The following is a 13,462-nucleotide window of genomic DNA, read 5'->3' as shown; positions in this document are numbered from 1 at the left end:
TGTGAACCACGTGATTGATTCAGAAGCAGGTGAGGGGCCAGGCGTGGTCCTCCATGCCTGTAATCCTAGCACTTTTGGAGGCCGAGGCAGGCGGATCACCTGAGGTCAGGAGTTCGAGACTAGCCTGGCCAACACAGTAAAACTCCTGTCTCTACTAAAAATAGAAAAATTAGCCAGGCATGCTGGTGCACACCTGTAGTCCCAGCTACTCGGATGGCTGAGACAGGAGAATTGCTTGAATCTGGGAGGTGGTGGCTGCAGTGAGCCAAGATTGCACCACTGCACTCCAGCCTGGGCAACAGAGCCAGACTCCGTCTGAAAAAAAAAAGCAGGTGAGGAAGTGTGAGCAAGTCTGGCCCATGCTGCCAAGCTCCCGCTTCTCCAAGCAGCTCCGCACGAGAAGCAGCGGTAGCTCCAGTTCCATAGCCAGACACGGGTCATTTTCCCTCTACTAGGGAATTAGGCAGGATGGTGTGGGGCCTGAGTGTCACCGTGAGACCAGGAAGCAGGTGTTCAGCCAGACGCAAATATTCCTCCTCAAAGCCAGGGGAGCGGCCACAGTGGATTTTATTACGGGGCTACGGGGGCACGCCCAGCGCCCCGCTGCTCTCCATGTCCACAGCAGCGAGGGTGGAGGGCCCTGTGCTGTGCAGGGCAGAGCTCAGATGCACCTGGGCCAGGACACAGCTGCCCAAGTGGGAGGAGCTGTGGACGGGGCTGGGGCCTTCCTCCTCCCAGGGCTGGTGAGTCACTCGTTCACTGTTTCACAGTTCCAGGTAGAGACAGTTTATTAATCTGCAGAAAACTCTGGGGCCTTTTATCTTTGTGTTTTCTTTTCTGGGACAGGGTCTGACTCTGGCCCAGGCTGGAGTGCGGTGGTGCGATCACGGTTCACTGCAGCCTCCACTTCCCAGGCCCACAAGTGTGCACCACGACAGCCGGCTAAGTTTTAAATTTTTTGCAGAGACGGGATCTCACCATGTTGCCCAGGCTAGTCTCAAACTCCTGGGCTCAAGTGATCCACCCGCCTCAGCCTCCCAAAGTGCTGGGATTACAGGTGTGAGCCACCGCACCTGGATGGTGTTCTACCGTTGAGGTCAGAGGGCAGACGTTGCTCCAGGTGTTTCGTCTGCGGGTGGAGCTTTGGAACTGATGGAGAAGGCAGAGTCCTGACCAGAGCGCAGGGACAGGGGAGATGAGCAGGGAGGAGGGAGGAGAAGGAAGGAGGCGCCAGGCTTTCTGCTCAGTGGAGGTCGGTGGAGGTTTGCTTCCTGCTCACACTGGGCCTGATTGGGTCAGAGGGCACGTGGGGGCCACTGGCTGTCCTCCGTGGGGCCTTGGCCTGTGTCCGAGGGAGGGAGGCGGTACAGGGACGCACGGCTCTGCGAGGTGTTCCCTGGCGGGACCTCACCTGTGTTCTCTCTCTCCCTGTCTCAGTCAGAGCTGCCCCCAGGCTCCTGCAAACCAAGAGGGGTCCAGGAAGAATTGATCCTGGGGCCTGGACAGAGCGGAGGCCGTGTGCATGAGGCAGCGTGGACCAGAGGGGCCTCCCGGGCCGCCTGCCCCGTCCAACCGGGCCCCAGTCCTGCCAGACTCACCTGAGGATGCCTGTGGGTCCCAGCGACACCTGGGGTGCCCCCCACACCCCTGCACCTAGTTGAGACCAAGGGTAGGGGTGGGGCTGTGTACCTGCTTCCTGGCCCTCCCAGGGCCGCCCTCAGGAGCGGCTGCACAGGCTCTGGCCGGCCGGGGCTCAGAGCAGCCCACGGAGCCAGGCCCATCCTGGGAGGCTCAGGGCTGCAGCCCATGGACTCATGAGGGGGCTTCTGGGGTCTAAGGCCAGCGGTCACCTTTCTTCTCGCTGAGGCCCCCCACGTCAGAGGCCCCAAGCTCCCACCAGGAGTCCTCAGGCAGCAGGTTTCCCATCACGGCCGAGAAGAGCCCCACCTTTACCACCCACCACCAGCCAATTCCGAGACCACTGAAGCCCCCAGACCCGGCCCTCGGCCCCTCCTGCCCCCGGCCTCTCCCTGTTGCTCAGAGCCTCAGCCAGCACCTAGGGACCCACGTCCACTTCCTAAGCAGCCCTGCCCAGGGTCCTTCTCTGCCTTCCACGATTCTCTGTGGCCCTTGGAGAAAAGAGCAGCCTCTCCTGAAGCTCTGCCCTCGGCCCTCCCACCCCGGAGCCTTTGCCCAGACGTCCCGTCCCATCCCGTCCCAGGGGCTGTCATTCTTCTGCCCCACCTCTTGCCCATTCCAGGGCAGTCACAGCCGTGGGAACGATGCAGCGTGTGGACACAGCCCCAGCGGAGCTCGACTCTGCCTGGTCCCCACGGCTTCCAGTGGCTCAGCAGCCGTCCCGTCACTCCATGAAATCTGACCACACCTGTCCTGACACTCGACCAGCTCCCAGGCAGGTCCCGCTACGCAGGGGGCCAAGGGCCACGTCTGGGACCAGTGAGTGAGGCGGTGTGTGGCCAGCAGGGGTGTGAGCCCGAGACGGGGGTCTGACCCTCTCCCACTCGGATGCCAACAGCAGACTCTGGATTTGGAGGTGTGGGCAGTGCCTCAGTCTCTCCAGAAGACAAGAGCCCACCGGCAGGGTGTGTCCTGACGCCACCCCCACCTGTCCCACACAGACACCTGAGTGGGCATCAGAGTGGGCCGGGCCCTGACTGTCCGGGGAAGGGCCTGTTGGGGCGAGGGCAGTGGGTCAGAGGTCACCGGTGCCCCCGGGGCCAGCTTCCAGAAGCCCTGCCCAGGAAGTGGTTCAGACCCCATGCCAGGGCCAGAGGCCAGCGCCAGTGAGCCTCCAGCCATCCCAGCCCCTGGCCCCGCCCGTTTCTAAAGACCAGGCACAGGGCAGTTGCCCAGGCTTCTCCAAGCCCCGACCCCTGGGGCAGAGTGAGAACAGTGCCAGGAGCGCCCGGCACAGGCCCTCGGTGAGGAGGCTCCCAGCGGAGCTCCCAGAGCTTGTTATGGAAAATCGTGGTGTCCGCCGGGACCTCTCTGCCGGTTGGGCTAATTACAGACCGTCTGTCATTTCACTATGGGCCCTTCCGCTGGGAACCACGAGAAGCAAACACGTTGCCATGGGAGGGGCGCTTCCCGGACGGGGCGGGGCCCTGCCCTCCCCACCCCCAGACCCCTGGTCCCCCAGGCCTTCCAAGCTCCCAGAAGAAAATTGTACCCCAGTCCAGGGGCTCCAAAGTGACCTCCAGAGCCCAAATGGGTGTTCCGGGGGCTACTGGGCTTCATCTCTCCCTGAAGGCTCAGGAAGGCACCCACAGCCCTCCCTCATTCACCAGCTGTGGGTCTGTGGGGTCTCGGAGCCTCCTGCCCATTGCGGTGGGACTGGGAGCACGTAGCTCCTCCGAGGCCCTGGCGAGGAGACGGATCTTGAGACCCACATAGGCCTGTGGGGGTCCCTTCACTGCTCCAAAATTAGGGGCTGGCTGGGGGCCTAGAGCTAAGACCGGCAGGTCTGGCCCCTGCCCTCTGTCCATGAGAGGCCTTGGCCCCATGGGACAGGGCACCAGCACTGCAGGGAGGTGGCAGGCAGGTTGGACCCACCCTGGGGCCACCCCACCCGCTTCTAAGGCAGCCTGGGAAGGAGCCCTGTGGAGCTGGGGGCGGGGAGGCAGGGGTGGAGGGCTGAGAGTTGCCTGCGGCCTCCCCTGTCCCTGCCCTGTCGCCCACGCTCCACGCAGGCCCCACAGAAGCCTTCCCATCCTGACTTTTGTTCAACCTCAGTGGGCGGCAAGGTGGGGGCAGGACGAGTGTGCGGGGCCTGGGCCTGCGTCAGCGTCACCAGCCCGCCTCCCGCCCGGCCTATGGGAGCCCAGGGGACACACCTGTCGGGGGCCAGGAGCAGAGATTGGCCAGCGGGAGCTCGCACCTGTGTGGGGCGGGGAGCAGTGCTCCTTGTAAGGCGAGCCCGGCCAAGCCGGCTCTTCCCTCCTGAGGCCCCCACCTCGCCACCACCGCCCATTGTCCCGTGGCCCACGAAACTCTCCCAGAGACGGGCGAGTTACCCAGCTGTGCAGGTCTGAACTGACTTTTCCTGTGCCAGGGCTTTGCAGGGCAGCGGGCAGGTCTCCCCGCGCCAATGGACGCCCCGTGCCGACGGACGCCCTGAGGCCTGACCCTGGCTGAGGCCGAGCCCCCAGCTCTGTGGACCCGGATGGACAGGGGCTTGGGTCCCCCCCATTCCTTCCGAAGCCGGTTCACACCCACCCGGGCCTGGAACAGGGGAGGCGCTGGCTGCAGGGTTGGGGCGGGAGCAGCGGTGGAACCTGTCGGGGCAGGTAAGAGTGGGGGGGCAGGTAAGGGCGGGCAGCGGGGAGGCCAAGGCGCTGGGTTGGTGGGGGAGGCCGCTGCCTGCAGGGGAGGCCTCGCCAGCCCCTCCATGGCCGACGCGGGGCAGGGGCGCAGGTGACAGATGGGCCGTCGCCAGCCTGGCCAGCGTCCAGAGCTCCGGTCACTGCAGACACAGGCTGGAGCGGGTCCTTCCCCTCCCAGGGAAAGGTGGGCCCCTGCGCGGACGCGGCTGGGTTTCGGGTGCGGAGCCATCTTGGGCCCACAGGCTGCATCTTGCAGGCACGGGCACAGTGTGTGGGCTCCAGGCACGGGGTGCCCTCAGGCCGTCAGCCCCGGGGCAGGGCCTGGGCAGCGGGCAGGCTCCGAGAGGGGTCATGTTCTTGCCGCCTTCCTGATAGCAGACCTTCTAGAAAGTTCTCTCCAGAAGCAACCACTGCCGTCCTGAGGCACTTTGTGCGGAGAGGGGAAGCTGTCGCCTCAGAGGTGGGTGCGGAGAAGGGTTTGGCCGGGTTTGAGGGTGCCCACTTCTCCCCTGGGCTCTGGAGTCTGCGTTGGGAAGGGCTTGGTCTGTGCACCCTCTGGTCAGAGGCCGGACGAGCCCGGGGACAGTGAGGTTGGCGCCTGGGGCCATGGCTGGTCTGGTACAGGTGGGGCTCAGCCTGGAGAAGGTGGAGCGGGTTCCCAGGCCCCGCACTGTGACTGGAGCAGGGGCAACGTCTCTTGTACAGGATTTTACTTAAATGTGAAAGGGCACAGCACAGTGGCTGTAGCAAGGAGCAAGGTCTGACCCACCGGGGCCCAGCCTTGAACTTGCCGCAGGGGCACCTGAACGCGGTTTAGCGGCCGGATCATTGGCTTTCTTAAAGTTTGGGAACTGATTGATCCTGGTGGTGGGAGGGAAGGTTCATTGTCCTTGAACAAAATTCTCAGGGCGTGAAAAGCTGCTGCTTTAATTAACCCCCTGGGAGCGTCTCAGGCCTCGTTTAGGCTGAGTGTCTGGGGAAAGAGGTGGTTTTGTTCTGTTTTTCTAGTAACCCAGATGAAATGTTCAAAAGCGCGGTTGGCAGCACGTTGAATTTGGCAAAATTAAGGTTTGCGTTTGTGAAAACGCGGATGCAGCCTGCGGTTCATTTTCAGACATTTTGGTGATTTGCAAATACTTATTTGCGAAATGAGTTTGTCAGAACATTTTTTACCGTGTTTAGGGGAAGATGAGATGGGCCGAGGTTGTGGAGCCTGGTTTGTTTTCTGTGGGGCTGGTGGACGTGGCCCGGACGCGGGGGCCGTGCTCACAGCCAGCCTGAGAGGGCTGCAAATCCATGCCCGCCGTGTGGGTGAAATGGCGGCTTTACCTCGCAGACGTGTAGCTCCAGCAAGGCAGAGGGAAGAACCTGAGTGCTGGCCAGGCTGAGCTCCGCACCCCACCCCCAGCAGCCTCTGGCTCCCGGCTCGGCTCCCGCGGTTGGGGCGGGTTGGATTTCAGGCTTTGTTCTCCGAGGCCTCACCATTGATTAAGCCCGTCGGGCAGGTTAACCAACAAGTTAGTTTTTCACGCTGGGATCACATTCCTCGCCGGGCGCTCCCACCCCACCCTGGCCTGTGCAGGTGGGACCCGGCCAGGCAGGCGGGCAGGGCGGCCAGGGGAGCCGAGGGGCGCCTGCACAGGGCGTGTGTTCCGCGGAGAACCCCTTGGTGGGGCGGCTCTGGGCCTCCTGACTCACTCCTCGATTTTCCCAAGCTGAGTGATGATTAACCCAACACCTCAACCAGCACGACGCTGGCTCCACTTCCCGGCGACGGTTGACAAGAAAGCACCGCGTGGGGCTCTCGGAAAACGGGGAACGTCCATTTTCACTTTTCATTTCTTGACCTGTGGCCAAGGTAAGACTCGGCCGCCTGCCCGCTCCACTCCTTGCCCCTCACCCCTGTGCCAGGCACAGGGCCCTGCAAAGCCCTGGGTCCCCCAGTTGAGCCTGCCGGCCCGGGCGACCATCTCCCCGCCCAGCCCGGAGCCAGGGCCGGCCTCTCCTGCTAGCTGCACGTTGGCTTCTCAGCTTCTGCACTCAGGAGGCGCCTGGGAATCCTGCCCTGGAACTTAGGAAGGAGGCTTCTCCCACCCGCCTGCCACACAGGTCTGTCCCTGGGTCCAAGCCTCTGCCGCGTGCCCCTCAGTCTCCCAGGTGAGAACGCAATGGCTGACAAGCCTGGGGTGGCCAGGCCAGCTCTGGCCCTGTGGGGTCACTGAGGTGGCTGGCCCTGGGTAGCCAAGAGCCTGGGGACACTGGCCCGGGGCCCTGAACCTGGCAGTGGGAGGCCAGCCATCTGCCGGGTGGGGACAGTGTTTGGCCCCAGCTGCAAGGGACGAGTGGCCGGGTACCTGCGGCCCCCCGACACGGCCTGGCAGCAAGGAATGGAGCTGAGATTCGACTCTGTCTGAACGGGAAGGTCTTCGTCTCCCTCAGCTCAGAAAACAGGTGAAGTTGTGTCCCTGGAGCACTGATTTTTTTTTTTTTTTTTTTTTTTTGGAGACAGAGTCTCGCTCTGTCGCCCCGGCTGGAGTGCAGTGGCCGGATCTCAGCTCACTGCAAGCTCCGCCCCCCGGGTTTACGCCATTCTCCTGCCTCAGCCTCCTGAGTAGCTGGGACTACAGGCGCCCGCCAACTCACCCGGGCTAGTTTTTTGTATTTTTTAGTAGAGACGGGGTTTCACCGTGTTAGCCAGGATGGTCTCGATCTCCTGACCTCGTGATCCACCCATCTCGGCCTCCCAAAGTGCTGGGATTACAGGCGTGAGCCACCACGCCCGGCCTGAAGCACTGATTTGATGGGATTTTATGGGATCGGTGGTGAAGGCCTGTGAGGTGATGGAAAGGGGAAGCCCAGTGCCTGGAGCCTGACAGGCTGGGGCCAGGGCAGGAGGCCTGGTGTGGGGTCTCTGGAGAGGGTCCAGGTGTGAGAGAAGCTGGGTCAGGTCCTTGGAGACGTGGCCTTTGGAGGAGGAGACTGGAACCGGGTGGACCTGGCAGCAGGCGGGGGTGGGCGGAAGCTACCTTTGTTGTGGTCGGCGGGCAGACCCGGCCTGTGCCCCCCCAGCCTCTGTGGGTGGAAGGTGCCAGAAATCTTGAAGAGTGGCTCTGGCCAGCTCTCTGGGCCCGGTCAGCACCCGAGTGGGGGCAGAGAAGGGGCGGGAAGGAGGACAGGACGGATGGTGTGTCCAGTGGGCAGGAGCCTTGGTCTGGCCTGGGGGCTGAACCTGCCTCAGGCCCTGAGGTGCCAGGCACCTGCCTGGGGTCTCTGGGGTCTCTGGGCTCCAGGCAGGGCCCTGAGCAAGGAGGGGCCGCAGGGCTGTCTACTTCCTCCTGCCCCCCTGCAGAGGCGGCCCAGCCCGCGCAGCGTCTGAGGCTTGGCTGCCCGTGTCTGTGTTTGTGGCCGGTCTCCCTCTGTGCCCGGGTCAGACCCCAGACCAGCAGACACAGAAACCGCAGGGACGGCTGGGCATAGCCAGGAGCCTGCCCCGCCCCCACCCCGCCCCTGCCCCCGCACGCCCACCCCTGCACCCCCACCTCCGCCCGCCCCCCATCCCCACCCCCTCCCACCCGCCCCCCCACCCCGTCCCCACCCGCCCCCCACCCCCACCCCGCCCACACTCCCGTCCCCACCCCCCGCCCCCTGCCCTCAGACGCTGTGCAGTGAGCAGGGCAGCATGGGAGAGGGGTCTCCAGGTGGGAGGGACCATTCTGTCTGAGAGCCTGGCAGACACCAGGTCTTTGAGAAGAGGAGGAGCTGGGCAGGGACGTGTCTCCCGGAACGCCATCCTGGAGACAGAGGCCCTTGTCCCCCACCTCAGACAGGCAGCACGCGGGGCCCTGGGGGCTGCGGCTACTGTCCAGGCCTTCCAATTGGACCACCCCGAGGGAAGGTCCCCCGCAGATGGGTGGGGGCGGAGGCCGAGCGGGGCGGGCAGAGGGTCTACGTCGGCCCTACTCTGACCCGGTCCTTGACCGCCTGGCCAGGACACTTCGGTCCCCCAGGTGCCCACCCCAGGCCCCAAAGCCAGTGGCTGCTGGACTCGGCAGGGCTGGCGGGTGGGGCTCACCTCGGCCCCTTCCCTCTGGCAATGCTGCCCTCAGTGCCCCAGGAGGACGAGGCCCCCCAACTACTGAGCCCCCAGCGAGTCCCATGCAACCCCCAGCCGGGTGGCCCCAGACCCAGCTCGGGCAGCCGTGGCCATCTTACTGGGCAGCATTGGATGGAGTCAGGTCTCTAATACTGCCTGGTAATGATGACGGCGGGGCCCTGCACGCAGCGACCGGCCGACCCCATCCCGGCCCCCAGGGCCTCCCACCGAGCCCCACGCTCCCCTCTCCCACAGCCTGCTCACCCGACCCCACCCCTTCCGGGTCAGAAGGCTCTGGGGCGAGTGATGGGAGGTCGTGACTTTGGGAAAGGGGCTGGGGCGCCCCCCCACCAGCCTCTCAGAGACCCCGGAATGCAATGCTTCCTGCAGCTGCACCCAGGGTGCTACACAGTGATCTGGGGATTAGGACGCTCAGGTGTCCGGGCCCTGCCCACAGCGCCCGGGCAGGTGCTGCTGCCACACCCAGCAGGTGCGGGCCGAGCAGGACCCAACAAAGGGCTCAGGAGGGCAAGGCCCAGCCGGGAGCCACGTGGAACCCAGAGGAAGCCGCCCCACCCAGCTTGGGAGCCCACCCAGCCTGGCTGCAGCCATCTTGCCTCCTGCCGGACAGGGTGGGCCAGCCACAGAGCAGACCAGCCCCCGCCACGGCCCCGGGTCCGCAGCCTCAGGGTCCCCTTGCCCTGGAGGAAGCAGGGAGGGTGGCCCTGTCTGCAGTCTTAGGGCCGCCAAGCCCCTTTCTGCCAGCCCTGTCCAGTCCTGGCGCCACTCCTGGCTGCTCACCTCTCCAGGTCTTCCCTGGACTTCCACAGCAGCCCCTGCCTGCCTTGAGGGACCCCATGTCCCTCCCGGGCCCCTGTGAGCATCTTACCGGACAGTGCTGGATTTCCCAGCTTGACTCTAACACTGTCTGGTAACGATGTTCAAAGGTGACCCACCATTCGCCGGGGACCCCACCGAGGCATGTCCGGAGCTCCTACTCCAGAGATGGGCTGGGGCTGGGGGCCAAGTGGGGCCAGCAGATGGATGAGGGCGGAGGGCTGAGCAGGGCGGCAGAGGGCCTGTGTCAGCTCCAAAGCCCAGCCCCCAAGGGAAGGGCTGGCCTCTGCCGGGGGTGCCCCCAGGTCACTCACCCCCAGGCTGGGTCTGACACCTTGAGGACCCCTCGGTGCCTCCACAGGTCGCCTGGAGGGCATCCTGCTCCCCCTCCCGGAGCCCCTGTGCCTCACCCCCCCAACCTCCCAGGCTGGGTTTTGGGGTGACCTGGCTCCAGGAAAGGCCATAGGGCCAGAATGCCAGGGCTGGAGAGGGAAGAGGAACAGTGGCCTCCCTCACGCGGTCCAGGCTCCATGGAGGGTCTGTCGGGGGTGCAGAAAGGACAAGGTGGGTTCAGATTCCTGAGCCCCACCACGCAGGGGAGCGGGGACGCTCCGTGCTGTCCTGATGAGGGGCAAGAGGTCTCATTCCTTCCCCCAGTCAACAGGAACTGAAACTTTGTCCAAAACCCACCAGGCCAGGATTACCCATTGTTTAATCCTTTTGGTCTGCAACCAGGGAGCCTGGGACTGCACCCCCACACAAGGCCCCAGCCTGGGGAGGGGGCGGCCACTGGGGAGAGGCTGCCCTTCGCTGTTACTCATTAACCTGACCCAGCGTCAGGGATCCAGCAAGCGGCTGCAGGGAGCCTTTGCCAAGAGCAGGGCCAGGGTGACCAGAAGGCTCCCGGGTACCCCCACACAGCCGGGCTGGGCTAGGACCAGGTGCTGGGATGGAGGCTGCCAGGGAGGCACATCAGGGGCTCGTTCTGCAGACCCAGGAGAGATCAGGGCAGCTGCAGGAGGTGGGGGGAGCCACCCCTAGTGCCTTCCCTTCACAGGCCCTGCAGACACCAGCCCAGGACCCGGAGGCCACCCACACCACCGCCGGCTGATGGGCGTCTTACCAGACACGGTTAGACCTGGCTCTCTGTCTAATACTGTCTGGTAAAACCGTCCATCCGCGGCCTGATCATCGTTAGAGGAGAGAAGCCGCCTGCCCTGCAGCTCGTCAGTGTGAAGCCGCCTCATCTAGGGCTCTCGTACCCCCTTCACTGTGGCCTGTGCTCACCCGCAGCTCGTCAGTGTGAAGCCGCTGGGGTCTGGGGCTCTTGTGCACCCCCCACCGCCGCCATGGCATGCGCCCACCCGGCCTCCCGGGGACCTCGAGCCGTAGTCCCTGAGCAGATGCTGTGGGCCCCATGATGTGGGCCTGGCCCCACCCCACAGCCCTCAGCCCCCTCCCCACCTGGGGAGGCCGAGACAGAAGCAGCTGGGTCCCCCAAAGTGCCTGAGCCCAGGGCAGGGAGCACATATGCCCGGCAGGGACAACATCACAGCCTCCCAGCAGCCAGGCAGCAGGACCCAGAGACCTCTGGGAGGTTCCTGGGGCCAGCCCTGAGCCTCGTCCTCCAAGGGCCAGCCAAGGACCAGCCGTGGGGTGCAGACCACACTCTCCCTCCAGGGACCATCTCTGGGGTTGAGGCGGGCGGGGCCCGTGCCCAGCTGCAAGGCCATGGGATAGGGAAGGCAGGTGCTTGGGGCCACACAGCCCTGCACTGGGGGCCCCTCCACTCCAGGCAGCTCACGAGGTGTCATCTGGAGCTGTCCCCAAGCGGGGCTCTGCAGGCTGAGCCCCCCACCCTGGGGCCATCACTAGAGCCCCTTTCCTCCCTGGGGAGATGGGGCAGTCCCCCGCAGGGCCGGCTGAAACCACCCCACAGGCTGCTGCTGCCTGAGCAATGTGTGTGGGGAAGAACTTGGAGTGCTGCCCCCAGAATGTGGCACCCGCCTCACCCGACCCCACAGGTGAGCCCTGGACTGCAAGGTGCATGTAACACAAGCTTTGGACGCACCTGGAGAGCTCAGGCCAGGCAGGGCCACACCTGTGAGCCTGAGCTTGTCCAACACCGCCCGGAGTTCGGGGACCTTCCCCATCCCAGCACCTCCTTGCCGCTGTGCCCATCTGGCCAGTCCCTCCAAGCACCCCTCGGATGAAGACGCACCCACACTGCAGTGGGGCTCACTCTCCACAGAGCCTGCTGCGTTGCACGGGGTGTGACAGGAAGGACCTGCTGGGGCTGGCGGGGCGTACCCAGATCCTCCCTGCGCGGTTTCTCCTCCTCCCCCACCCTGTAAGCCCTGGGAACAAAACAGAAAAAAGTCTTTGTATAGTAATAAAGCCTGCAGTTCACGCACCCATGCTTGGACCAGCTCCTTATTTTAACCACATGAGCATGGACCCCAGCCATGCAAAGGGCCCAGCTGAGGACAGAGCTCCAGACACTGCATCTGTCCCCAGAGGCCCTTGAGGTTCCTGGGAGAGGCTCCCTCCCTCCCTCCCCCCCCCCCCCCCCCCCCCTCCTCCTTCCTCTCCTCCCTCCGTCCCTCCCTCCCTCCTTCTTTTGCTCAGGAATCTCCCCTGACTCTTCTGTGGCCAGCTCAGGTTGAGGTTCTGGGGGAAGGGAGAGCCCCTGAGTGGAGACACCTCAGCCTGTGCTGAAGGAAGCTACCAAGGGGGCAGCCGGTGGCCCTAGGGGGCCTCTCTGAGCAGGTGACCGAGAGTCACCTGAGCGTCACAGGAGTGGGGCCTGGGCACAGGATGGAGGCAGCCAGGGAACAGGGAGGAGGACTTCCTGGTCCAGCCACACCTGCCCCAGTGACAGCCACAGGTTGGTGGTAAAGGGGCCACCTCCCTTCCAGTGGCAGGGCGTGGCCTGCCTGGAGACCCCACCCACTGCCCGAGAGGTGCCGGGCCTCCCCCACTCTGCCTGGCCCTGGGGGCCGCACCCACCTGGACCCACGGCCCGAGACCCCACTGCCCACCCACCCTGCACAGCGACCTTGCTGGGGTTACAGGTATCCGCGGCTGCCACACCACCCAGATTTGGGGATTAAGAGGTAGAGTTTTCAAGTTTGAATTCAGGGAAGCTGTGGGGGACGACGTAGTGCCTGGCTGGGGAGCCTGGGGGCTTCTGAGGGCTTGTCGGCAGTGGGGAGTCCTCGGGCCTGTGCGGGGCCCCAGGGAGGGGAGGCTGCAGGGGTTGGGGGACCTGCCCGCTACACCCCCTCTTCCCCCTGCATACGTGGAAACCCATCCTCCGTGGTGTTTGTCCAGATCACATCCTCCAAAGGCTGGTGCGCCACGAAGACGAACACGGGGCTCCCCTCCCAGCCCAGGGGCCGGGGCCCTGCCCTGCTCTGTTCCCGGAAGGGTCAGCTCTGGAGAGTCCTTTCCACCCCCCGTCAGCTCCTGTCAGGTCACCTGCCTTGGCCTCAGGAAGGAGGGACACGCGTAGGCCCCTTCCCAGAGCCAGAGCTTCCGCACCTGGATCTTCCGCTCGCAGCCTGGAGAGCCACAGGAGCCACTGAAGGGCCTCCCAGCGCCTGTCACCCCCACCAGGCGGCCCCCACTCCCTGAAGGTCCAGCCACTCAGTCCAGGACCTGCCCTAGCCCCACCTGCCGCCTGACCTGAGGCTCCCAGAGGGCAGAGGGGCCTCCTGGGTCTGCTCTGCACCAGGGTCTGGAGGGACCATCCCAAAGCTTGAGCACCAGGCACAAGGTGGGAGTGCGGGGAGGGGCGAGGACACGGTTCCCAGCTGGACAGAACCAGGAAGACAGGTGGGAGATGCCCCCCACCGCCCCACCTCCGAGAGCTCCCTCTTCCTTCCAGGGGCTCCCCAGGGACAGGTGGGGCCCCTTCTTCCCCCACAGCTCAGGCTCCAGGGCCGGGAGCAGGGAGCCCGCCAGGCTGCAGCCCCAGCGTGGGTCGGGAAGGTGATTCCGGAGCAGGCATCACACTCTCGGAAGGTGCCTTCTCCTCCCAGCTGCTGAAAAACCCACGCAGGCAGGCACAACAACAGACGCTCATGCCCGCATCTGGAGGCCAGAACTCCAAAGCCACGGGGCCGGCAGGGCTGTACCCCTCTGGGGGCTCCAGGGGAGGACCCTGTCTGCCTCCCCAGCCCCTGCC

General features: G+C 64.9%; 1 long non-coding RNA gene across 1 annotated transcript; it reads right to left on the bottom strand.

Annotated features, from left to right (window-relative positions):
- Window positions 1-548: 548 nt before the first annotated feature.
- Window positions 549-11,553, bottom strand: LOC111526845. Its single transcript, XR_003309996.1, has 2 exons — window positions 11,345-11,553; window positions 549-1,457 (listed from the first exon to the last, which is right to left on the bottom strand). It is a non-coding gene; the product is annotated as an uncharacterized LOC111526845 (long non-coding RNA).
- Between the last annotated feature and the right edge of the window lie 1,909 nt (window positions 11,554-13,462).

This window comes from Piliocolobus tephrosceles, chromosome 1, assembly GCF_002776525.5.
Source record: "Piliocolobus tephrosceles isolate RC106 chromosome 1, ASM277652v3, whole genome shotgun sequence".
In the NCBI taxonomy this organism is placed as follows: Eukaryota; Metazoa; Chordata; class Mammalia; order Primates; family Cercopithecidae; genus Piliocolobus; species Piliocolobus tephrosceles.
The sequence above is the reverse complement of the archived record's forward strand: the minus strand, read 5'-3'. Positions and strand labels throughout refer to the sequence as shown.